The sequence below is a fragment of the Erpetoichthys calabaricus genome, chromosome 14 (assembly GCF_900747795.2).
Source record: "Erpetoichthys calabaricus chromosome 14, fErpCal1.3, whole genome shotgun sequence".
In the NCBI taxonomy this organism is placed as follows: Eukaryota; Metazoa; Chordata; class Cladistia; order Polypteriformes; family Polypteridae; genus Erpetoichthys; species Erpetoichthys calabaricus.
In genome coordinates this window covers 58,649,754-58,675,990 of record NC_041407.2, presented here as the reverse complement: position 1 = coordinate 58,675,990, position 26,237 = coordinate 58,649,754, and the positions used below count along the sequence as shown (strand labels likewise).

Here is a 26,237-nt window from a genome sequence, read left to right as displayed (position 1 = left end):
CACTAATAGAAAAGAACTGTAGAAGGCTAAAGTGCCAACGCTTTCCACTGTGCTGCCTCCCAATAAAAATGTAAGAGAAAAAAAACATTCTACAATGTATTCAAAATTATTTAGCTTCATTATTTGTTAGTTGATTGAAAACAATTAATATAGTATTTGAATTAAGCCATATAATTTTTATAAAACAAGCACAGCAATACAGTACTTAAATGAATGACAAACATGAAAGCTATTACAGGTGTGTGTGTAATTAACATTGTTATAAGGATGATGTGATATGCTGCCATTGCTGCAATAGTTATTAGTGCACTTTAAGTTATTGTGAACTCTGTTGAAAAAGGTAAGCAAATTGAACAGAGGTTGGGATCCTGTACATTGCCACACCCGCCACATGACAAACCACCCCAGGATCCCAAACAACCTGAGCGAACCTCAGCACCATACTAGTTTGAATGGAATGGAACAATGCAAGGGTTTTTTTTTTACAGCGGCTAGAGTGCCAATCCTACCACCAACACCCGAGTTTTCCCTGCAAGATAGAGGACCTGCTTGCAGGGCTGCATACAGATTAACATCATACCCAGGACGGAGCAATTGCAGGTTAAGGGCATTTCTCAATGGCCCAACAGAGCTGAATCACTTCTGGGATTTACAGGATTTGAAACGGTAACCTCCTATATGCCCGCGCAGATCCCTAGCCTCATGCCACCACTCTGACATATATATTGAGCAGGTAGTAGTAAAATCTTTCTACAGATTGAGGTCAACTATTTGCCTGTTCCAAAAAAATGCAAAGACGTAATATGCACATAAGGGACATAATGTTATTAGGGGAAAATACATCTGCTGTTTAAATTTAGCATGTGGGTAATCTACTGTATTAAAAAGCTCACATGTAGTCATCCTGCTCTTGTACGACCTTGTACCTCAGACAGAAGAATTTGGACAGTGTAACTCTTTTTGATGGTTTCAGACATATTTAAACATAAACTTTGTGACTATGGATATCTGTGAAGGAAGGATTTTGGAGAGCACAATTGTTTGAGTAAATTTAAAAGCTTAAGGTATAGCAACATAACATATAATATTTAGTTACAGCTTACCAAATTGTTTTTTGAATCACTCTCCTTTTTTCAATAATCTAACCCCACCAAAGTTTCATGAATACAACTGGGCATAACATAGTCACAACAGGTACTATAAGAATTTCATGAAAGTACAGTGTCAGAAAACTCTGAACCCAGTATGAGGTCACGGCACAGAAATAGGAAATCCATGCCAGGAACTGGGGTCAAAGCTTTGGTAAAGGGAAAAGTGACGTATTGGGCTTTGGCATCATACTTTTGAATGGAGATCCCTTAAATTAAAAATAGTCAAGAGCATGAGGTGTAGCAGGTCCACAGCTCACATCAAAAAGGCCACTTTTTAAAAAAATAATTGCCGCATTCGTGGCTTAGCAAGGGGGCATGGTATGTGTGGCTGGACCAGTTCCTGGGCGATCCATGATGCGGACGGTCCTCACTAAGGTGCACAGGTGAGGAGTCGTCCGCATCCGTAATTGGTGCCAGGAGCTGTTAATTGCCACATCTGATCCACGTCCCAGTAATAAAGAGAAGCGCGAGGCGGCTAGGAGGGGAGAGAACAGTTAAGAGTAGGATAGAGGTTAAGGGAGAGGAAGGCTGGAGAAGTGGGGAGCCGGTGCAAGCGAGCGAGCGACAGCAGGCTTGCTTGAGCAAAGGCAGGCAGCTGGAAGGAGAGCCCTAAGAGAATGTTTGGCCAACATTCGGGGTGGATGGATTGGGTCACTCCTGCTGAACTTTTCAGAGGAGCAGGAGTGACCAGGATCATGGATGGCTCACCGCGTAAGGCCAAGAAGGCAGCAACTGTTGTGGAGGCTTTAGGCATGTTGAGCCCCAGCGTGAGTGCCCTGACTGCTGGGGGAAGAAACCCAAGTCTCAGTCTGGCTGGAGCCCAACGTAGCCAGGGATTGGAGGGCTACCGGACCAGTATAGAAGGAGCTGCATTGTGCTGGTTGGGCGACTGCCCTGTTGCGAGGCCCAGAAGGGAGGAATAGAGGAGTAGCCGGGTTAAAGAAGTATGCCCCAGATTTTTTACAGCGTGTTTTTAACCTCCACGATTTCACCTAGCTTTTATTGGATTATTTATTTGAAGATTTGAGAGACATTGCACTTATTTATTTGAACACTGTTTTGTTTGATGATTTTAAATAAAAGCACTTTTGCACTTTTTGCACCATCCCCTTGCTTTGTTGTGCCTCACTGCCTAGCTCATCGGTGACATTACCGACGGTGTAGGGTTCAAGAGCTTCCAAAAGCAAGATGGGATCTTGGAGCAGAACTCGCATCGTCACAGAGCACTGATAAAATCTGACACCATTCTGTCCTTTTGTACATCAGTCTTCCCCAATGGGAACTTTCAGTCTGCAAAATGACACTCTGATCTTTAGCAGACACCATTACAATCAACACAACACAGCCGGCAAGATCACAGAGAACACACATTATTTCATGACACTGCAGTACCCGTTCACCAAAAAGACCGCCTTGAAGATCACCTTGTCCACAGTCTCCAGGATAGGCTTCTCAGCGTGCATCAGACAACATTTCTAACTATAGGCTGATACAAAAAAAGTCCATTTCATTTGACTAAGACCAAAACCGAAAAGGAGGTTAACATAGCAGAAATACAGAATTAAACTAAGTGATACAATGATACACCAGGACCTATATGGCACCTTTGTTGTTAATCACACTAAAACATAAGTTATGGGAAATCATGCAATCTCTGCACCATTAACCAAGACAGTATGAAATTTAATATTTTTTTTCCCCCTCTAGTGTTTAACAACTGAAATATTTGCCTAGAAGATGGCTTTTAAGCACAGTGTTTCACAGCTACAGATATCCTGCCTGAATGGAATCTGCATGTTCTCCCAGTGCCTCAGGGTACTACAGTTCTCTCACACACACCCCAAAGATGTACGTGTGTGAATTAGATTAAGTGGCAACACTATGTGGGCCTATTGGGAGTGTGTGTGGGTGTGTTTGTGTGTCCTCTCAGGGACTGGTATTTAGACCTGGGTTGGTTTGTGATGCAAGTCCAATGCTACACTGAAAGATGAAAAAAAGAGTATTTGCTCAAAAATATTGAAAAGGAGAAACCATAAATGAGTTAAAAAAATGTAGATTAATTTGTTCTACCGTATATGGTTAAAAGCACACTTCATAAATGTATCCAGCAATCAATTTTTAACTCACTTATACAGTTCTCAGACACGAAAGGCCAATGGCAGCTACTGCGTACGTAATGCAGGATGAACCCTGGATGGGGCACCTATCCACCCCAGGGGTATGCGGACTAATGTCATACCAATTTAAAGTTGACAGTTAACCTATCGTGCATACCTTCAGTATGTGGGAAGGATCCTGAGGTACCTGGAGAAAAATCCGAGCGGATGCATGGAGAATTTGAAAACTCCACATAGGTTGTGCCCCTTGAAACCAGTTTCATGGAGTCATGAGACAGCAAAATGAACTAGTGCAGCATCACTTCATCCTGTCAATTAACTTCTTGGTAACACTTTAGTTTAGATACTACAAAAATGCATCTATTACTCATTTACTGTACTCTTATGTAACCAAACCTTAACAAAGCCTTCTATTGGTCTTCATTACACTTATGTAACATCAGCAGATACGTTATGCATCACCGTGCAGGGTGGCATTATAAGACCAATTGATACACTGGTAAAATTATTTGTTAATCTGAAAGATTTACAGGTTTTAGAAGTATGCAATTTCAAAAAAATGTCTCACGTAAGCTGCCTCTTGTTACTGAAGAGTATGTGAGTAATAGATGCATTTTTGCAGTACCTAAACTAAAGTGTTAACAACTTTTTAGTAAAATAAATGCACGCAATCAAACTGAGACCGAATCTGGAGTAATAAAGTATTCTTGGAACAAACCCTATCCCATACATATTTATTCATCTGGAGCTGACCTGTCCCAGCAACATCAAGTGTAATCCAATATGGCTTGGTAGGCTCTCTCAGGGCATACTCATGTATACACAAAAACTTGCACTTGCAGGGACAAGACAGTATACTTAATGAGCCTACTATACATGCATTTAGGACATATTTAAATGTTTAATTTGTTCTGTATTATAGACAGAGTTAATTCTTGCCTTGTACCTGATACTACTAGGATCATCGTCAGCTCCCTACTACCCTAAATTAGACTGACCACATTTGAAACTGTGCATTATGATCTTTCCTGGCGATTTGTTGAAAGGGGGATAAATGTCAAAAGGTTGGCTCAATGAAAATGACAATTTTAGTTATAATTTACAAAAAAAAAAAGAGAAATATTAACAGAGACATTGAGGAAAAGAGAATGCCTTTTCAGCAGAGGAAACCAGGGACTGCTATGGCGTGACATACATGAAAGTAGTGCCCTAAAGGAAGCACCTCCAATGGCACTGCAGCAACACAGAGAGACAGTGACACACTGAAATCAATGTGTAGAGGTTCCTGTAGGATGTTAGAGTAGATGACAAGAAACATGACATATACCAATGCTACATGGCCTTCTACTCAGAGGCAGAGGGGAGAAAGGCCGGAAGATCTCCAAGCTGGCTCTCGCCATAAACTCTGCTGTCCAGTAGAGGGAGCTGCTTTTTAAAAAGCAACGCAGCCTAAAACAGCCAGACTTTACAAAAAACACAATGCATTAATGAGCCACTAAATTACCCAGAAGCCAATTACTTGAATATTTCATGTCATTGTGCCCCTGGTCAGCTGTACACATAGAACCAAAAGTACTTAAGGCCGAGTTTCACTTGATGAGAATTCTTGCCAGTTTAGTTTTCAGAAGAAACTCAATCATGCATGAGGATGCAAAAAGCATATGGCACACAATATGGCTTCAGTCCACAGGACACAAGTGGGTGTAGAAAAGTTTGAATAAAATGTGAAACCAGATATTGAAAAGTCCTTCTGTTTGTAGTATGCCGACTCAAGGGGTCTTCCCAAAATGGGGCATATAATGTATCATTCTCAAAACTGCTTAATCCTGGTTAGGGTCTGGAGTTGAAGCTCTGGACAGGACACCCATCTAACAGGATGCTAGATCCATGAGACAGCTCCACTAACCACTGTGTCACCATTCTGCACTGAGACATACAGAATATCAGTATAAAAGGACAAAATCAATGCTTTCAGTAAGAGCTGCAAAGAGCAGCATATTAAGTTCTCTTAGCTGTTTTGCATTGTTGCATATTTCATGGAGATCTCTTTTTTTTCCAGTAATGACAGAATAAGATGCAGTAATATGCACATAAATTTAGCATTATTAAAGCATGTATTAACGAAAGAGACAAGGTGTTGATAAACAATTACTATTCAAATTGCACTACACTGCAAAACATTCCATACAAAGATTCCAGAGGAATGGCATCCGTACTCTATAACAGTTATCAACTGGGTGTGTGCATGGTCTCTTGGTGTTCACAGGAGTTTTCTTTTTTGGTCTTCACTCTCCTCCCACATTCCATAAAAATACCATTCACATATTGGCCAATATAAATTAGTTTAGTGTGAGAACATGAGTCCCCTGTGTGGGTGCTGCCCAATTCAAGGAAACCCAGATATTGGGGACATGTGTTGGTTGGAAATGCTCACTATGACATTGAAGTGAACAAAACAAATATGGAAGGATAACCAGGTGATGGATTGATATTAAAAGTAAATACATTTCTAAGTTCATGTAGCTCTCAGCACATATGGAAATCTATCCATTACTGAACCACTAATTAAGATTAGGGTCGCAGGAAGACTACCTGAGTAGCATCAGGCACATTTCAGGACCCATCTTTGGATGGAGCACCAGTACTTGATAGCGCACACTCATGCACACATCCACACAGAGCCCATTTAGCATCTCCAAGGCAGTGTAGTGTAGCAGTTAAGGCCTTGGGACTTAAATTACAAGATTGTCAGATCAGTTCTTAAGCAAGTCATTAAACACAACTGTACTACAAATATTAAAAAAAGTAAGTCAAGAATTGTGCAGCATACGCATCAGGTTACTAACATTGGATAAAGACTTTAGTCAACAGTAAAGCTATACTTAGTATAACATTCATGTCTTTGGGTAAAACACCAGATTACCAAACCCCATTGATAGGGCTGGGATTTGAACCCAAGATTCTGGAACTATGATTTATCAACATTTATCCTCATATCAACTTAAAACTGTGGTAGGTTTTTCTTTTTAAATAATTGCAGTGCAGGCTTTTTAATTTTACCAAGGTTACACAATTAGACTGCATGGTATTGTAGCTAAGGAAACAGACACTAAACTAGAAAGCTGTCGGTTCAACTACCACCTCTGACTCGCTTTGTGACTATAACCAAGTCACCCAAGCTACTTGTACTCCAGCCGTACAAAAACAAATGCAACCAACTGTATGAAGTACCGGTATTTGTAAAGTACCCTTTGATGACATTTCAATATAGAAAGACACCATATAAAACAGGAAAAAGGATGTTCATCTGATTTGGCATTCTTTAGTTTTGTACTCAGTTGAACAGGTGCTTTCATGAAGAACATTTGTCTACAGGTTGTAAGTTTACTGAATAGCCAAACATAAGAACAAATAGTCTAACATAAACACTGTGTGTGTATATATATATCTATGTATGTATATATGTATGTATGTGTCACACACAAGCACACCTAGGAGATGTCTTCAAGGCTCGGAGATCTGATTACAAAGCAGCAGGACACATGGCTGTTAACTCCTTTTCCCTTTCTGTCCATAGACTGGCAGATGAACAGCTGGAAGTTTCATCTTTTCAGTCAGCACCACTATATAGGAGGGCCTCGGCTAGCTTAGAAGACTCGTGATAAGACCATGACAATCACGTTTGCACCTTTTCCTAATGATTTTTTTTTTTTTTTTTTTTTTTTTTACATTTGCCATCAATTAAAAGGGGTCTGTGAGGGTAATACCCCAACTTTTCCCTGATTTGGAGGTCTAGTTACTATATATTATATGCACACACACATAAATGAGTAACCAATAGGGGGCACCACGGAGCTTCCAGACACAGTAATACACAATACAGTCCCAGGTTCACGTAATGGATCTTAATTGATCACCAATACTCTACTAAAGTGAACACAGCCAGATATGTACAATTTCAAAATAATTAGACCTGGGAATGCTTTCGGTATGCTAATGTATTGTATAAAATGGAATAAATTCTCAAGCAGTATGGTAGAGAGGACTTTAGGGACTTGACGTTATTTTGGAGAATCCAGGTGAATTGGATGGATGTGCTCATTGGACTAAACAGCATGTTCTCTCCACAACTATTGGAATGTTCTAATATACATATACTGCACATAGGTGTTCCACCCCATGTATACGTCCTTATGCTTCATTTACTAGTATTGCATTATTGTTACTATTCTGATAAGGCATGCAAGTAAGAATGTTACTCCACTAAGTGCACTATGTACAATTTATACAATATTGTCATATACTTATGACTATAATTTTGAACTTGGACTTTATGTCTACAAGCACATGTACCCAATTCTTTCTCCTTCATGCACACTAATATACCTGGCATCAGTGAATGGTGTGTGTATTAATGTACAATTTGGTGGACTTCTGCTGTGGCCATTTTTGTTGCTCACTTTGTGCTCAATACTACCAGGACCAGTACCAGCACTCTGTAACCCTGAATTGGTCAGAAAATGGATGAATATGTTTAAAGTTTGCTTGCAATAGTAAGGAGCTGGATCCTAAAAATATCGATGGAGAGATCCCTGAAGCAGAGTAGATATTTATTACTTTTAGATACGCCATATTCTTTCATTATAGAAGTAAAAATACTGCACATAAATTGTTATTTTGATGTGACTTAATAAACCTGAGGCGACCTGCTTTCCCAGTTTTATGCTGGTTCTACTTTTGCACTTAAAGCTGCTAAGATGGCCTCCCTTAACTGCAAATATCAACTAAAATTAGCAGGACCATAAAATACAAGGGAATTCATTGAAGTGAACTAAATTGAAAATTCAGAAAATTACTGTCATTCCTAATACTGTAATTACAGAACAAATTATTATTCAATAATAAGCATTTTAATGCCAGCAAACCTGACAAGCATTAAGCAGGATATCCTTGAATGGATGTCTTCTGCTTAATTAACATCTGTGTTTTGAAGAGTTAGTAATAATCCATATATTTACTAAGTTATGTACAAAAAAATAAAATCTCAGAGTGTCCGTGGCAATTGAACATTTAACTCGGGCTGCAGATCAGGAAGCTGCATAGTAGGAAATGAGCACTAAGCTATAAAAGAACCATTAAAAGAAACAAACTGCGCCATCCTTGAGGCAAATCTTTTTAATGCCATTTTAAAGACTTCCTTCAGCTAGTAACAATCAAGGGATTTTTTTTCCTCTCAACTGTATTAAATTATCCCCTACAGTCATAGTTAACGTTGCATGTGCAAATTGGATCATATCACCTGCTTCAGGAAAAAGGCTTCATTTCAACACAAAGTTAAACGGAGCGCTCAACTCGCCGTGGTAGCGACACTGCTGCTCACACTTTTGCTCAAAAGGGATTATTTTAGAGCATCATCCCCTCGACCGCAATGATTTATCAGTTATTTATTTACAAAAAGTAGAACAGGCCACACAGCATCTTTAATAGAAATTGAATTCCTGCTCTTTGGTTTGTTTAGAGCATTGGCAGCTGTGTAGTTGTTTGCTCTACAGATTTTGCTTTGTGTGACTTTGCCTCGTTTGTACTAATCCTCTGGTCCGAAATGAAATTATATCCCCTTGTTTGTTTATCCTTGTTTTTCTACCCTCTTCCGGTGCATAGCCTGGCCATTTACTTCTCTTTATCTGAGCAGCTATTTAACAAAGCCATTTACACATGCAGGTGTAGTATTTCCAATTAAAAATATTTTGAGTTTCTTCAGCTGAATTCCATTTTTTACTTCTAATAATTCTCACATATTTCACAGTGAATTGCATTATTTTCTCAAACAGTTACTCAAGACGGAATAACTGGAGACTGGAAATATGGGCAGCATTGCTGCCTCACAACTTCACTGACCGAAGTTCAATTCCCAGTGCTGGCATGGGGAAGAGTCTGCACATTTGTGATTCATTGTTAGTAGTTATCTTGCACATTTCAAAGATGTTTGCGTGTCCAATTAATTAATGACTGAGTGCGAATGTGCATATGAGTGACCCCTCTAACTATTCGGTGTTTCATCCTGGGTTGGCTCCAGCTTTAAGGCCAGTACTGCAGAGGTAGGTTCAAGCAACCTTTGACCATTTCATGGACAAAATGACTCAAGAATAATATGTAGAGTGTGTGTGGGCATTTGAAAGTCTGAACAAGAGTGGCACAGCAGTTAGCACGGCTTCCCCAAAGCTCCACGAGACTGAGCCCAGTGCAGAGTTTGCATTTTTTCCCCCATAAGAAGTGATTTCTAAAGGAAGGGTAGGGGTCTGCTGCCAAAGACTTTTGTGTGTGGATTCGGACAAGTCTTCAGAACTTTGAATACGTGATGGGCTGTGAAGTTAAAGGAAGAGAGATACACAGCAAGTCTCCAGTGTTAAATTAACTCTTATGGTGTTAAAGTAAGCCATAAAAGCAAAGATAATGTATGGAATACTGACAGTTTTGCCGAGTATGACAGAATTTCTGAATGATTCAATGCTTTAAGTTGAACAAGAATTAGCAGTTGTGGCTGTAATACCATAGAGAATGCTGCTGTAGAGAACAGTTGATTCAGAAGGTGGATGGATAACTATATAGAGATAATTAAATGATGCTGAAAATATTCCTCTTTGAAAATACATATTTAACATTTGGTAGGTGAAGCACATTCAATATTTCCAGAGCAAAAACTAGAAATAATTAAAGAGCAAGATGAAATGGGTGTCCTTAAAAGCATAGTTTCATGACCTACTCATGGTCTTGATTTGTCCTCTTCTCTAGTATCGTACCACTGGCAACAGTTTCCATGAATTAGAGAATTTAAAATATGCACTTGTTAACAAATTAAATCCAGACCGCATTCATTCTCTAATCTGCAGTTTTTCATCCCTCACACTCTTTAAATATCCTGGTTCTTTAATGGCACTTTACTTGGTTATGTGGTTCCTCATTGAAACGTTTCTTGATAAAGAACCATTTCATTATCTCAGATGGTCTTTGCCTGTGAAGTTCTTTGCACTTGGAAAACATTTCTAACATGTGGACAAAACAGGAATATTTCATATATAGCAGGCAACCTAGCAGGATACTGAGAAATCAAGAAAATCTGAACTGAGCCCGTGTGATTATAAGCTGCGAGAGTCCTTTAAAAATCAGAATCCACAAATGTGTTATCTATTCCTGATTATTTACTGAATCGGTACTTCTAAATATATCAAAGTTCTTTCTGGAACCTTTATGTGGATGGTTCCCCTTAATGGTCTGAAGACACACCTTGGATAGCTTTATTTATAAGGGTGTGTAAACACATTGCCAACATTCAGAGAGTAAAATGTAATGGAAAGAGCAACCTGAAAGACACTTATTATGTTCCTTCATTCTGTTTGCTTTTAGTCTGCCTAAATATTTTTTTTTATTAAAACCAATCATGACAAAAGGGGAAAAGCCTTAATATGTATCCCAAATAAAAATGATATATAAAAGTGTAAAGGCTGCTGATCTACCTCCTGCTCAGAAAATTGTCTGCCAAAGACAGATAGAAAGGATACGTTTTATTTGCACACCTTAAATTCCCAGGTATAACAATCAAAAGCATAAACAGTGCATAACCACCAGAATCTCCTTTTCCAAAGTAATAACTATATGTTGTGTCTAGAACTATTAACACTTGCTTTTACTGCTCAATGTCAAGTTTTTGAGGCTGATATATTTGACATCACTACTGGGCATCCTGGTTAAGTGGTGAATTTAATGAAAAATCAAGATTTTTGATTAACGTTCTAAAAGAGTTTTATGATTAACCTATTAATCCACTATCACTGCGAAAAGAATTTCAATCTTACTACATTTTGTTGATTTTAAGATTCTACATCAATATTTTATATAGTTCTAAGAATAAAAGAATAAAGCTTTTTTTAAACTGTATGCTCATACCTTCTGCAACTAGAATGGGTCAATTTGCGTCTAAAGGCTCCCAATACTCATTTTCTTACCATTAACCACATTGTCAAGTCATTTGGTGTACATTACATATAAATATAAAAAGAACGGATATGCAGACATTCTTTTAGAATGTGTGGCATTCAAATGAAAGTTCTAATGGTTATTTTCATTGGTTCGGTCAGCGTAACCGTTTAGGAGAAATGCGGATATGACGGGACCGTCCCGGATTCGTACGCGAGTCCGCCTTTTGCGATAGGCATCTCAAGCGCAGCAGTGAAATGAAACAAATGTCTTAAAGCCGGCTGTTACTGTAAAATCAGAGTGAGATTTTTAAAATGTGCCAATATTAAACAACTTCCCAGAGCGCTTCTATCACAGCATATGAAACCTCGCTGCAGCAAGTCGGCACCGCTAAAATGAGCCATTAAGACGCGGTCAATCGAAAAGAAGGCTACGGGGCCGCCGGCAGCGTGCTCATTATTTATCATCCCATATCCTTTGAGTCACACCATGATGTCCATCTCTCCTGCGCATCATTAAAATAAACCTCGCTGAGCGCAGCATTAGAAGGCTAAGAGAATACGGCGCTTTAACATTTCGGGCTGTAGGTCGCTACCTAAGCGACGTGCATTTGTGCCAAGTTAAATACTCCTCTGCGCAGGTGGCTGCCTATTCTGATACAGCAAAGAAAGTTTATTCGTTAAGCTTTTGGCAGCCCGGCGAGTCGTGACTTCGTTATGTTGAGAAGCTCCTCTACGCGACCTCATAGCAGGTTGATGCGATGTTAAGCTTACTGTTACCTGAGAAAGCGCCCATTAACAATAACAATAATAATAATAATAATAAGCCTTTCCTCAAGGTAGACAAAAACAGTTATTTGACAAGTGGTGCATTAGCAGAGCCCTTTTGTTTCGGAACACCAGGTGAGCCGCTTTAGGGTTAGGGAGACGATAAGTGCAGCGCCGATCGCAATCTCGGCTTCTTACCTTTGCGGGAGACTTCATTGCCAACACGTTCGCTGAAATCTGTTCCTTTGTATATTTATTCTTTGTTTCAGAAGTGTTTTGTTCTTTCTGTCTTTGCAAAAACAAACGAACAAATCCGCCGCGGTAACGTCTTCTTTTTCCCTTCAGTTATCCCGTAAATGATTGGACCCGTGCGCTATATTGCAGCCCTCTTTGGTAAAAGGCGCACTACATCCTCCGTCTTACTGCACCTCAGTGCTACTGGTTTTCTATAGTGGTCTTGTCTACTACAAACCGAGACCCCCAGCGGAGCGGTAAGAAAGCGCGGAGCTGGATCGCGTTCAAGGACGGGATTTTTCAGGGAGATATGGTGCGCTTCAATTCGTGCCATTATACAGTCAGTTTAAAAATACACATTTGAACTTTTGCTCATATGTGACTATGTATCTGCACAGAAACAAATGCCAAATAAAAGGTCAAACTGACTTAATTTATAAGGATGATTGTAAAAAATGACTTAATGAAGGGAGAAGCAAACGATTCATTAGAAAGGATTGTCATTGTAACTATGACGGCAATAAAAATACTAGTCCTCATTCTCACAATTATTTTATCGACAGTATGTTTATTTCTAAATGGCACATATGAGTAGCACTGAAAAATCACAACACTTAAGTCCAGATTATTTCCTTTCACAGAGAGTTCGCACGTTTTCCTTTTGCTTCTGGAGTTAATAGAAACGGGTTACAATATTGTAAACGTGATAGTGAATGTGTTAATTTTTTAATCATTGCTCCCTTTCAATTGAGTTTGTAAACTGCTTTATGAAGAACAGCTGATTAGCAATTACTATACAATTTGGGTTCTAATAGTATTAGTAGTCAGTCATTTTGATCTCAGCGGAGCCAGGTGGACACCACCTTATATTTTAACTCTTCCATTTATGTAACGTTAATAATTCCTGATGACTCGCTTTTTTTCTCAGAATCTTTGAGAGAATTCTGGGTTTGTATGTCAAGCTACTCGGGAGAACAGTAATAGTTAAATGGCCATGTTATGTGCGGTGGACACGTCTGGTGACAAGTTATTCTCAGTTCTGGGAGAGCTACTTTTCACGATTTTTTTTAAAGACAAGAGACAGTGAGGTGGTGAGAAATCTCCAAACTCGTACCGCTGTACCCCGATCAGAATAAGAGTTTATTCATTAAACCACACGGTCAAAGCCAGTGGGTGCGCTTTTAAGGAGGATTCAGTGATTGATCTCACGACGGCCCAAAGTGACTGGCTAGAAACGGTGCCAAGTAAACTCTGACCACATTATTTAAAAAATGTGAAACGCTGCTCTTTGTCACATTAGAAAAATGGACTCATATTCAAGTACATTTATTTTAAATGTAAAACACTTAATCATGGGGGAATTAGTAAAAGTTACTCTTAAAAGTACTGCTTTTTTCTATTGGCATTTTATAGTTCCTGGTAGAACTAAAGTATCTATCTATCTATCTATTGCTTGATAAAGCACCATTTCATTTTGAGAAGGGTTCTTTGCATGTGAAATTGCTTCTTTATGCTTTGAAAAACTTCCAAATATGTAGAAAAGAAACGTGAACTCTTTAATGTATGGGGACACTAACAGATTAAGACATCCCTGGACTTGGCCTGTTTACATGCATATGCAGCAAGTGTCCTTTTAAAATCATGAGCCATTGGTGTTTTACAGATTTGTTACCATCTCTTCCTGGTTATTTATTGTATGGGGCATGTTGTGGATCTAAATAAATAAAGATTCTTTCTGGAACTGTTATGTGGATGGGTCTTTTGGGAACCAAAAATGGTTCCTCTGTGACATCGTTCTGAAGAACTGCTCTGGAACCTTTATTTTAAACAGTGTATATAGTATGGTACAACATAGCTTAGAGAGTACTTCATGAAATTTGTCTCAAAAGATGACAGAAGAAATTTCAGGACTGACATTTGAATGTAAGGAACCTAAAGAAATTGCCTTCAAGACTAATACAACTCAATCTCAGTGTAATTCATCAAGTGCATGGGTGAAATGTTGTCGTTCAACTTATACATACCTATAATTTAACAATTAACTTGAGTTGCATAAATCTCCTTAAGATTTATTTTGAAAGCATAAATGATTCATGCAGAAAATAAGAATCTATGCATATGTATATTTATATGTGTATGTCTATTTATATACACTACCAGTCAAAAGTTTTAAAGCAGCTCAGATTTTCTTCAGATTTAATCAGTTTAAATGCAACGAATGACCTAAAATGGTGAAACGGTAAGCAGTACACTGCCAGAGGTTTAGCAAAAACAGAAAAAGGGAAGTTTCAGAATATTACAAAATGGCCTTCTTCAGGGAAGACCTAATAGGTTATAACCTACAGATGTCCTGCAGCAATTAAAGTAAATGAAACCTTACAAGTTGAAACAATTTGTGCAGGTGTCCCAACTTCTGTTGATTACTTAAAAATACTCTGTGTGTCTTAAAGCAGAGTTGGAACAGACTGTGTTACTACACCCTCTGAAGTACCACTTGGATAATATTCCAGTGATAATGGCAAGAAAACAGCAGTTAGCAAATGAAATGAGACAGAGCATACCCTGATAAGTGTAGGCCTTTCATTTAGAGAAACTACAAAAGAAAAAAAAAAGTGTCCATGAGTAAGGCATCCTACACAGTCCAAAGGCAATTGGAAACTGGAAGAAACTCTGATAGAAGTCACAACCCAATCAGAAGGCAAGTTTCTGTGTTTCACTGGATGGAGCGATAGGCGCCTCACAGCATACCAGCTTCAAGCAGAGCTTAACAGCAGTTGAAAAAAGTAAGTCTCAGTTTCTACTGTGAAGAGGAGACTTTGTGCTGCAGGTTTGACAGGGTGAGTGGCAGTAAGAAAGCCATTAAATAAATGAATGGGCCTTGAAATATCAGCTGTGAACTACTGCAGACTGGAAAAATGTCTTATGGACCAGTGAATCAAAATTTGAAATCTTTGGTTCATCGGAAAGGGTGTTTGTTTGCCATTAAGTTGGTGACAGGGTTGTTCCCCAGTGTGTGACACCAACTGTCAGACATGAAGGAGGACGTGTGATGGTCTGGGGTTCTGAGTTGGTGACTTGCACAGAGTGACTGGCATTCTGAATCAAAGGGATACCACAGTTTGGCTGTTATATCAGTAAAAAGTGGCTACTTTGATGAATCAAAGATGTGAATAAAATTTTGTATCCTTATTGATTCTTTGTCTTATTTTTTTATTTGCCATTGTTTATTTGTTCTATACCTTTGTTTCATGAAACACTAAGATATTAAAATGTATGCATTTCCTTAAAAACTAAAAAAAAAAATTAAGGTGTTCTAAACCTTTTGACCAGTAGTATAACATACCCAGAATCCTGCCTGAAATTTTCAGGGACCCAGTGGCAAACCTACAATTTTGAGGCAGTGAAGCTTGAACTGTAACCCCTTTACAACCACCAATGAGGTCTGGGTTTGTGGTACCCGGATGGGGGTGGTACCCAGCCGGGACGCCCGAGAAGATCGGAGGAGGGCTTGAGCCTCCTCCAGACCTCGAGGGGGCGACCGCCCTGGGGGCCGCGGGTACAGAGCTGGGAAGCTCGACCCTGTAGGGGCCCGGGGTCACCGCCAGGGGGACCCCAATACCTGGAGGACCCTGGACCGCAGCACTTCCGCCACACCAGGAAGTGCTGGGGCGAAGAGGAACAGGGACACCCGGAGTGCTTACGGGGAGACATCCAGCACTTCCGCCACACTGGGGCGTGTCGGTGGGAGATTGCCGGGAACACACCTGGAGCACATCCGGGTGCTTATTTAAAGGGGCCGCCTCCCTTCAGAGATGGACTTGAGTCGGGTGGAAGAGTGGACAAGGTTTCTGAAGGAGAGAAGGAGGCGGTCTGGAAGAAAAGAAAGAGAAGGCATTGTGTTGGCCTGGACTGAGGGGTATTGGGGTTATGAGTAGTGATGCATTGTATTATGGAGCACCTGGGGTGATTTAAACGTGTCTGCCTGTCTATGTCTGGGTCATATTCCACAGGTTGCCTTTGTTATCTTCTTCAATAGGTTTGTTCCACAACAAATCACCACAAAGTTTATTTTTTTGATACTTGAACAACCTTTTAATTTTTATTTTAAGTATTATTTTGTTTTGAATTACACTATAGGCCTATTATTAATAGTATATCTACGTGACCTTTTGAAGAGAGACACTTTCACCTCCCGCAAGATGAGACTTTGTGCCAAGAGATTTAACCACGCCAGGGGCCGGAAATAAAAGACAAAGAGTAGATGACAAAGTAGAACATCGTAAAGAATTCAAAAACATTGGCGCAATACACATGCAGAGCAGGTTAGAGATAATGAAAGTACTAAAATTCGAAAGTCTCAAAAAAATGATAGTAAAGATCGAATTAGCGCAAACAAATTGAAATTATTACTCGGTGAAACAACGGAACAGTGGAAAGAGATCAAATATATTGTTCGGATTTAAACTTTTAAGTCGGAGACTTGTAGATTGTCTAATTCGTGTTGCCATCAGGGAAAAGTAGTGTTTCTTCCCAATGAAGAGGCCTGTCCGCGAGAATTAAAAGATTTGTTGTTTGGTGAAAGTGAAATCCACATAAGCAAGTGGCAGAGACACGAAGGCTGGGGGGGGGGGGATGGCAAGCGAAGCCCCCTAATTATTTAAGAAAAAAAGACTTCTCATACAGTAGACACTCAAAATCCTTAAGCAATGTGGACTAAAGTTGCTTCTGGGGCCCCTCCAGTATTAGAGGTCCTGAAGCTTAAGGTTCATTAGTTTCATAGTAGATCTGCTATGAAACCTGAATTTACTTCCCAGCCAGAGACTGTGCACTTTCCGTGTTCCTGTGATTATGCCGATTCCCTCCCAAATCCCAAAGACCTGCAAGTTACGTTAATTGGCAAGTCAGGGTTGGTCCAGAGTGACTACAATGAGATGGCACCCCATTCAAGGATGGCTGCTGCCTTTTCCCAGTCCATTCGAGATACAGTAGACTATGTCTTCCCACCAATCTATGAAGATATGGATGAGTTAATGGAGGTATAATTTTTAATACTTTTAGTATCAAATGTTTACAATGTGTAGGTTGTAGTAACATAAACTGTAACAGATAAAAAAAAACAAAACCAAGTAAATAAAATACATTTGCCTAATTAGTGACCTTGAAGATGTGCTCCATATTTACAATACAGTATAGGTTCTGGAACTGAATGTGGCAAAATGATAACACATTTTCAAATATAATATTTAAAAAATGCAATATCAAAATATCAACAACTAAAATACAAAAGGGTAAAGAAACAGTTATGATGAAATGTTTGCACTTTTAAGAAAACAAGACAACTATAAAACTGATGGAAAATACATTAAAAAATTCTGCACCACAATGCCTGACATCACTTATAAAATGAGAGAAGACACAACATTTTAATGAGAATTTAACAATGAAACAGGGAGTCTGTGCTAAACGCAGCCTGGAATACTCCATCATGGGATATACGAATTTCAATGAACATGATGAAAGCTTGAAATGCCAGTTCACCGAGAGAAAAGGTCTTTCTAAGACATTTTACCTAGTAAGTACAGTATTTTAATTACTTAATTTTCATTTGTCACTTTGTTTGGTAGGATAAACTGTAGGAAATAAAAAAGTGCTGCTATAAAATGGGTAAAGTCAATAGCTGGATGTTGATTTATGTCCTTGGGAAATAATAAAATCCCTTTAGTCCTGAACAGTAGCAGCTTGTGTCCCTTTCGTCCATCTACACTGTGCCAAACAATGCACAAGCCAAGGCTGAACAAATGTTAAAACCTTCTATATTTAGTGACTTTCTACATCATGAATTTGGTCACTGCAGAAATATTCCAAACTTAAGAAACTGGACTATGAGCTACTTAAGGAGCAGGAGACATACAGTGTGCACATATGAGAATGAATTATAAGAAGTGAACGAGGGCTGTTATATATGTGTGTGTGTTTATTTTTGTATTTGTTTATATCAAAATCATAGATCCTGATACGTTGTGCAGACTTGTGAAATGTGTAGATGACACCAAATTAGAGGAAACCAAAAACTGAGAAAGTAAGGGCAGTCTACAATAGTGCACTATAAAAATTCAGTTGAAAATGGACAAACAAAAAATGAAATGTAGATTCAAGGAACGTGAATTCTAAATAGAAGGTGGGGCAAAGCAAATATACTCAAAGCACACTCTGAAGAAGATCAAGGGGTTTATGTGTGTGCCATTCTGGTAACCATTCTGCAAAAAGCACTTAGCAGCCTTAGAAGCTGTAAAGAGAAAAGCAACTGTATGCATCCTAGGATATCCAGTGTGAGTGGTGTCTCTGCTTCCCGACTCTGACTCCCCAGATTAAGTGAAATGCCTTCTTTTATGTTGGAGAAGGTAGTACTTCCATTGCTACAGCATTGCATGTTGGAAACACTTCTTGGTCATTCAGAAAGTAGGGACACCCCCCGCAACCTCCAAGCAGCACACTCTGGCAGCACCCAAGAACCCCAACAGGGCTGTGTTCCCAAATTCCAACTTCCATGCAACCCTGCAGGAGTCCAGACATGGGCTAGTCGAGAGGGACACTGCCACCTCTCAAACAGAAAGATGAACTGTTTTAGGTTTCCTACCCTTGCCCAGTCCATCCATTATTCTCTTACCCCGACTAGGATAAGGATTGCAGATTGTCCTGGCTGGGTTGTGCCTACATCCATGCTGTTCCTCCATTACAGCCTGATGAAATGTTTAATTTTTTTTTAAACTATTTATTAATTGGGGGAAATGCAGGAAAACTCACAAAGCTTCACTCTGAAGAGATGAAATTTAGGGTGATTTTGCTGATTTCAAAATCATATAAACAGATCAAACTAGAACTGAAGACGTTTTAAGGCTAATTTTCTTAAAAAGTCAGAATAGGCTGTGTCTTAAAGTCCCAGGATGCATTTGGTTGCTGAATGCTGGGTAAGCCTTCTCTCTTCGTCCAACTTGAGATGCTAGTCTGACCATTAAGGCATTCACTACATATATATGCTGTATATTTTGTTGGCTTCAGTTCTTTTTCATTTACACATTTGTGGTCAGTAGAGTTTTCTCTACAAACGAAATCATAAGAACATCCATCCATCCATCCATTTTCCAACCCGCTGAATCCGAACACAGGGTCGCGGGGGTCTGCTGGAGCCAATCCCAGCCAACACAGGGCACAAGGCAGGAAACAATCCTGGGCAGGGTGCCAACCCACTGCAGGACACAGACAAACACACCCACACACCAAGCACACACTAGGGCCAATTCAGAATCACCAATCCACCTAACCTGCATGTCTTTGGAATGTGGGAGGAAACCGGAGCGCCCGGAGGAAACCCACACACACACGGGGAGAACATGCAAACTCCACGCAGGGAGGACCCAGGAATCGAACCCAGGACCCCAGATCTCCCAACTGCGAGGCAGCAGCGCTACCCACTGCGCCACCGTGCCGCCCTCATAAGAACATTCTGTATACTTTTTCATTCTTGCCATGTTGGGCGTATTTTATTGTTCAATTGTGTTCCATTTTAGGACAACCAGTTCCTTTTTCAGCTTAGTTATCAAAGTGTCTAAACTCTTTTAAAGAATGCATGCCCAGCAGGCAATTCAAATAAATATCCAACCACCATTAACATAGCGAGAGCTGGGGGAGCTCTTTTAAAAACTTTAGCTATTTAGATTGATTTTGAATCCTTCAATACACTTCAGGTGAACTGCTTTTTCTCTCCTCTTCATTTCTTTTATATCTTGTAATAGATGGCCAGGAGCCCTGCCCCGCCGGGATGCTGGGAGGAAGGAGGAACCAGGAGAGCGGTGCCTCTTTTCCCTGGGTACCCAGCCGGTCCTTGATCCCTGGGGGACAGCACTTCCGGGACACCACGAAGTGCTGACAAACCAGGGATGGTTTATGCCCAGAGTGCTTCCGGGTGCAAGGGCAGCACTTCCGCCACACTGGGGAGTGCTGCCGGAAGTTGGTCATCAGGCACCTGGAGCACATCCGGGAGTGTATAAAAGGGGCTGCCTCCCTCCATTCAATGGCTGCAGTCAGGAGGAAGAGGACAGAGCTCCGTGGAGAGGAGTGGAGGCAGTGAAGGACCTTGTAAAGGACTTTGTAAAGGACTTTGTAAAGGACAGAGAAGAAGGGTGATTGGTGCAGGGGCACTGTGTGCTGTGGATTTTCACTATAAATAAATGTGTGCTTTTCTAGACATGGAGGTGTCTGTCTGTCTGTGTCCGGGGCTGGCTTCCACAATCTGTTGAGGCCATGTGTTGGAAAAGGACAATCCATAAGGATGCCTGAAGAATCACTTGTCTATTTTTTTATTTTTGGGTGTCATACACACGCGATTGGAAGGCAGATAAAGGGCCTGAATAATAGTAGTACCACACCAGACCAATCCTCTGCAAACCATCCATTGAAAATCCCACTAGCATGATGACGTCACTTCCAGTACTGGCCTTAATGATGACAATACTTCCGGTACCAGTGCAATTGATGATGCGACTTCTGGTCCCTATGGTATCACTTCTGGTTTCGGTCCAGATGATGTCACTTCCTGTCCCGGCCTTTAAAGCCGCCACATTCTTATATCCTAAAATCAGTTCTGTTTTGGACTCAAACCTGTGAACAACTCAAACCAAATTACCCATTTGCAGCCAGGGCGCAATATACGGGTGGCTACCCCAAACCTTTTTCAATGTTTTTTGACTGTTATTGTGACAGGGTTTATTATTCAAGTTATAGTGTACTGTATTTTTACCCTTATCACAATAACATCATCCCATGCAGTTTTGAAGCATGTCATTCTTGCAAGTGCCATTATTTTATGGCTGTCCCAGCATGGCTTTGGCTATGTTCTTTGTGGTCGCTATTGCCAGTCACATGATGCGGAGTTCTCATTCCCCACTTATAAAAGATGTCAGCACATTAGTTTCATCATGCTCTAATTGGGAGAAAAAGACCTGTAATTTGACATTTTTTTCTTTTTTGTTTGGACTTTATTTTGTTAGGGTGGCTTTGATGTTTCTCTACAACTGTTTTAACATTAGGTTTAGATATTTGTGTTTTCAGTCTTTTCTGGTGTTTTGGTCTTTGCATGTTCTTCTGACTTTGTTATCTTTTCACTTATCCTGGCATCATCAGTCTTCTTTTAACAATGAGTACCCACTCTTTTAAGATGTGTTCACATAACCTACTTACAAGGTCAGATTTAGACCCCCATGGAACCCAGGGTGTCAAAACCCACAAGGCCCCCCATCTCATCTCACTACTCCCACCTTGCACGTGCACATATATTCACATATGAATGTAAACAAAAAAAGTAAAGGCAACTTGAAAATTACTCAATAACTGCAATAGATAGAGGCTGACACAATACAATATGTTCATGATGGCTTATGTACAGCACAACGCTCTGCCATTATTAGTCTAGTATGAGCCAAGGTCAAATGAACATGGATGCTCTGCTGCGAGATTACACCACTGTTGAGCAACACGCTCTAGTGAGATTTCTTTAAGCAGAGAGAGTGAAACCTGCTGAACTTCACCAAAGGATGTTGGCTTGTGTAAGCTGTTTGGGTACCCGTCTTGTGCAAACTTTCTGATACCCCAAGTCATGATTCACTATGGTACGTGGAGATCCATAGCTGATATAAACTGTACAGTAACAGTCTTCTCTGATGAAGGCATTCTCCATGTCAATGTGGACTTGTGCCACTTTAAGCCTTTCTAATCATTTGTAAACTTTTTGTTGAGTCATCCTGTTTTCATGTTTGTACTGAGCCAACATGAATTTCAGCAGGTTTCAATTCCTCTGCCCAAAGAAATCTTATCTCAAAGATATGGCTTGTTTTTAACAATGGTGCAGTCCCGCAGCAGAGTGTCCATGTTTATTTGACCTCGGCTTCAACTACACTAATAGCAGAGTGCTGTACCGTTCATATTAGAGCTACTCATAAGCCACCACATACCTGTTTTTTTGCATTAGCTTCTGTTTGTTGTGGGTACCACATAATTTTTAAATTGCCTTTACTTTGTCATTTACTCTCACATTATGAACATCACATATGTCGATAAAAAAACATGCACAGGCATGGATGTAGCAAAAAAGACTTCAGAACTTTAGATTGAGTCATGTTCAACATTTTAGTTGATTTGTCCATTACAATGAATATAACAAGCACATAATTGAGTGCAACATCACATCTGCACAAAATCAGCTTTCTTCTAATAGTGCAGTTAAGGAATGTCAACTAAATATTTTTTTAAAACGTTTATGCCACTTTATGGGAAAAAGATGACATATAACTGAATGCTTTAGGTCTACATATTATCACCAAATTAAATAAATGACCATATTGGGGGATTCCTTCATCTGCGTTTGCCTCCTGCAGTAGCCTTGTTGTCTGCCACATTGTTATTCATGTCTATGGAGGTGTTATTGACCAGCATATTGCTGCTAAAGCTGACAAAAGCAGCCATTTCCCAACTACCTGTAGGGTCAATCTCTATAGTCTCAAATTCTTAACTGTGGTATTTAGGGCTTGTTCAAGTCTTTTTTGTTGTTGTTGTTTTAAAGCTGTAAATATCAGGTATAGTTTTTGTCAAATAAATGTCTTTTGCTTGTCTCTCTTTAATTTGTCCTTTTGGTGCAACACTGGACCCTTGCTTAGACTGACCAATTTGTCTGCACTGTAACCTGATCTTATAAAAGTGACCTGTTAGACACCTGCTCTGATCGTGTCCTACCCACTTCATATTTTTCTTTTGAAAGTTTTTGTATAGGTTTTATTTTATACGTTTATAGCCATTAGGACCAAAGTGCAGGAGGAATGTATGCTGGACAGTGGGTCGCTGTGACTGCCTGTTGATGAAAATATGGAACTTTCCTGTTTTTAGGCATTTTTTTCTCACATATGCTAAGGCCCCATTGCAAGCAGAGCTCCAATGTCCACACACACAACTCACTCTGATGGTAGATCCGTCCATGCCTTATTGGATCGGGCCACATTCTAGGGACCTCTGGAAAACCGTGTAGGACGTATCACTAATGGCATTTTTCCAGTACCTTCCTGCGGAAGGTTTCTAGAAATAGGAGCATAAAAATAGGAGTGAGGAGTACTTCAGGTGAGCTTCTTAGGGTTTTCTATTGTGTAATATAGTTATCTGTGTTAATACTGTGTATCGTGGTGCTTGACAGTGACAACATGTTACGTGTCAGTCAGATATTCAAGTCTGTACTCTGCATATGTGACAATGAAACAGTAAACACTAATTATATGTGTGTTTTCATGTATTCAATGATTTTATATATCGTATATACATTTGTCAGGTTTATTTTTCATTTTGACTTAATTTTTATTCCTATCTTCACTTTGTTTTTTCACCGGGAAGTGTCACATGACTATGACTGCCAAACCGATACCACGGAAGTGACACAATAAATGCGCAGTGGATACTCCACATTTCAAAATGTAATTTGTGTGGTTAGCCTTAGCTTCTTTCCAAGTAGGCCCTAGCATTAGGATTGATCTATTTTTTGACTTTCATTTTTCCTTTGATTTCCAAGTAACATCTTGACCCTTTGATTCTTGGTTGCCTGACTATTTTTTGACCTCATGGTTTTGACCGTTTGCATTGCCTGATCATATCTTTGTCTTGGCTTGGCTGGAAACAGATAGCTAATTTTGTGAGTCAAACTGGGGGATGTGTGCAAAACACAAAACAAAACAAATGAAATAAAAACTAGCTGACTGAAACCCAGATGAGAGGCAAGACTCACAGTCAAAAATCAGGGAAAAAGTCAAAACCAGGCAAAACACAAATATTAATAACAAATAGAGAGTCTGTTTTAAGTTTTAAGGATTTATCCGCTGAGTGCAAATGGTGAACTTTAATCTAATCATGCTGATGAACTCAAGGTCATGACCCTGGAGACCACACCCCCTAGAAACACAGTATGCAACCTTAAAAACAGTTACGTAAAGAAAAATTATTCAGCTTTGTCCGTGACAATCTTTGCCTATAAAAATCATTTCTTTGTCTTACTGTCACCCTTAGACACTTCTCTTGTCTCATAATAACTGATGCTGACTACTACTATTTCTGCTACTGTAAGAGGACAAAACAGGCTCTGAAGATTTGGAATTTTCTGTCCCACTTCTAGTTGTTTTGACAATGCTTGCAGCTTGATTAATTTGGGGAGATGGCACTAACCATGACATTACATCCAATTTTGGGCATAAATTGCTCTATTTAGTTTTCTATATAAGCAATTAAAGCATCCATGGTTTGAATCCCAAATGTGGTCACTGTCGGCATTGAGTTTGCACATTGTTCCCATCTCTTCATAAGGGATTCTGGGATATTTGTGGTTTCCTCCCACATTTTAAACACATGCATGTTACATTAGTTAGAGACTCACTAAGTTAGTGGCCCCATATAAACAAGTGTGTGTTTGTATAGGAGTGCTCTGTTTGTCCAGGCCACTGTGTGAGCGAGCTTGGCATTCTGTTGGGTCTATGTAGGTTTTCTCTGGGCACTCTGGTTTCCTCTATGCCCTAAAGATGGAATACTATGAATGAGTGGGTATGTTTGTGAGTATGACCTTAGGGGGACTGGCATCCATTCTGGAGCAGGTACTGTCTTGTACCTATTGGTGCCAGGAAGGACTTCAGCTCTTTAAACACATTGTTATGGCAGGTGCAGAAAATGAGCAGATTGATGTTGGTTATTTATGACATTTGGTGAGAATAGGTTCTTTAATGAGCATAAAATCTGAGCTGTTAAATAATTAGTCATTTCTACCTGTTATGTTTAAAGGAAGGCTCAGAAACTGTAATATTGCAATTGCCCCCTTATAATTAAGATTTGTAAACAAAGTTGAAATTTTCATTGAATGTTTATTTTCAAAACATCATTACTGTATTGTGTATGTTACAGTTTTCTGAAGCCAAAGGGATTTGAGGATCATTAAGTTCCTAATTATAGCAAAATACTGTCTAAACCTAAGATGGAGCATTTTTTTTTATTTAACACGCATGCTGGCAATGTAAGCAGCACGGATGGCAGATGTGTTCAGTAAAATGCCCAGTGCACTGTAACACATTTTAATGGATCAAACCATGCATGCAGTTGTCCCTGTATGCATGCCACATTCTCAATTAGCAGAAGATGTATTTCTTTTTTTAATGTTTTGCAGACATATTGCTATTAGTGCATGTGTAGGACTAAATACAATTTTATGCAATAACTAATCCTTTCACATTTATACCACTATATATATATGTTCGGAGATTCAGAAATTCAAAGCTCCTCAAAGAAAAAATAGATTTTAATTTTTTGTTTTACAATTAGTCTAATATTATTTCTTACATCCTACAATAAAAATACAGTAGAAATAGGTGTGTCACAAAGGTAATTAAACACAATCGCTTTAATATTGAATGAAGATATTGGACACAGCCCTGCAGCTGTGTCTCTAAGCAATGTGGAAAATATTTTCTGGTCAGCCTCACACAGTGGCACTTTAGATGAATTATTGGAAATATTCTAGTTTAAAACATTTGTGAGAAGGTAAACCAGAGTACCCGGAGAAAATACAGATAATGGCACAGAGATAAAATGCCAGCTCCATACACACCGTGAAGGGGCCAATATTTGAACCCAGTCTACAAGAGCCGTGTAAAATATTTACACTTTTACATATATATATATTTTGTTTGCACATATACAGTACACACCACAAAAAAGGGAATTTACTTGTACAGTATTAAAACACTATATGAGAATATTTGAAACATGATTTTTAAATGGTAAGAGAAAGTGTGAAATTCTTTTAAATAACAGCTTTTTATCTTGACTTCTCCAGATTGTTTCAGTTAGAGTGGGTGTACACTACGTCTTTTCTCACAAGTTACAACATGTTCAGGTGCCCTCTCACACTTCAGGACTTCTAC

The 26,237-nt window shown here is 39.5% G+C and overlaps 1 protein-coding gene across 1 annotated transcript in view; it reads right to left on the bottom strand.

Moving 5' to 3' along the window:
* dlgap3 (discs, large (Drosophila) homolog-associated protein 3) overlaps positions 1-12,550 on the bottom strand; it is a 739,519-nt gene extending 726,969 nt beyond the window's left edge. Inside the window, exon 1 of the mRNA XM_051918736.1 lies at positions 12,208-12,550. The gene's annotated coding sequence lies outside the window, so the exon portion shown is untranslated. The remainder of the gene's footprint in view (positions 1-12,207) is intronic.
* Positions 12,551-26,237: the final 13,687 nt, after the last annotated feature.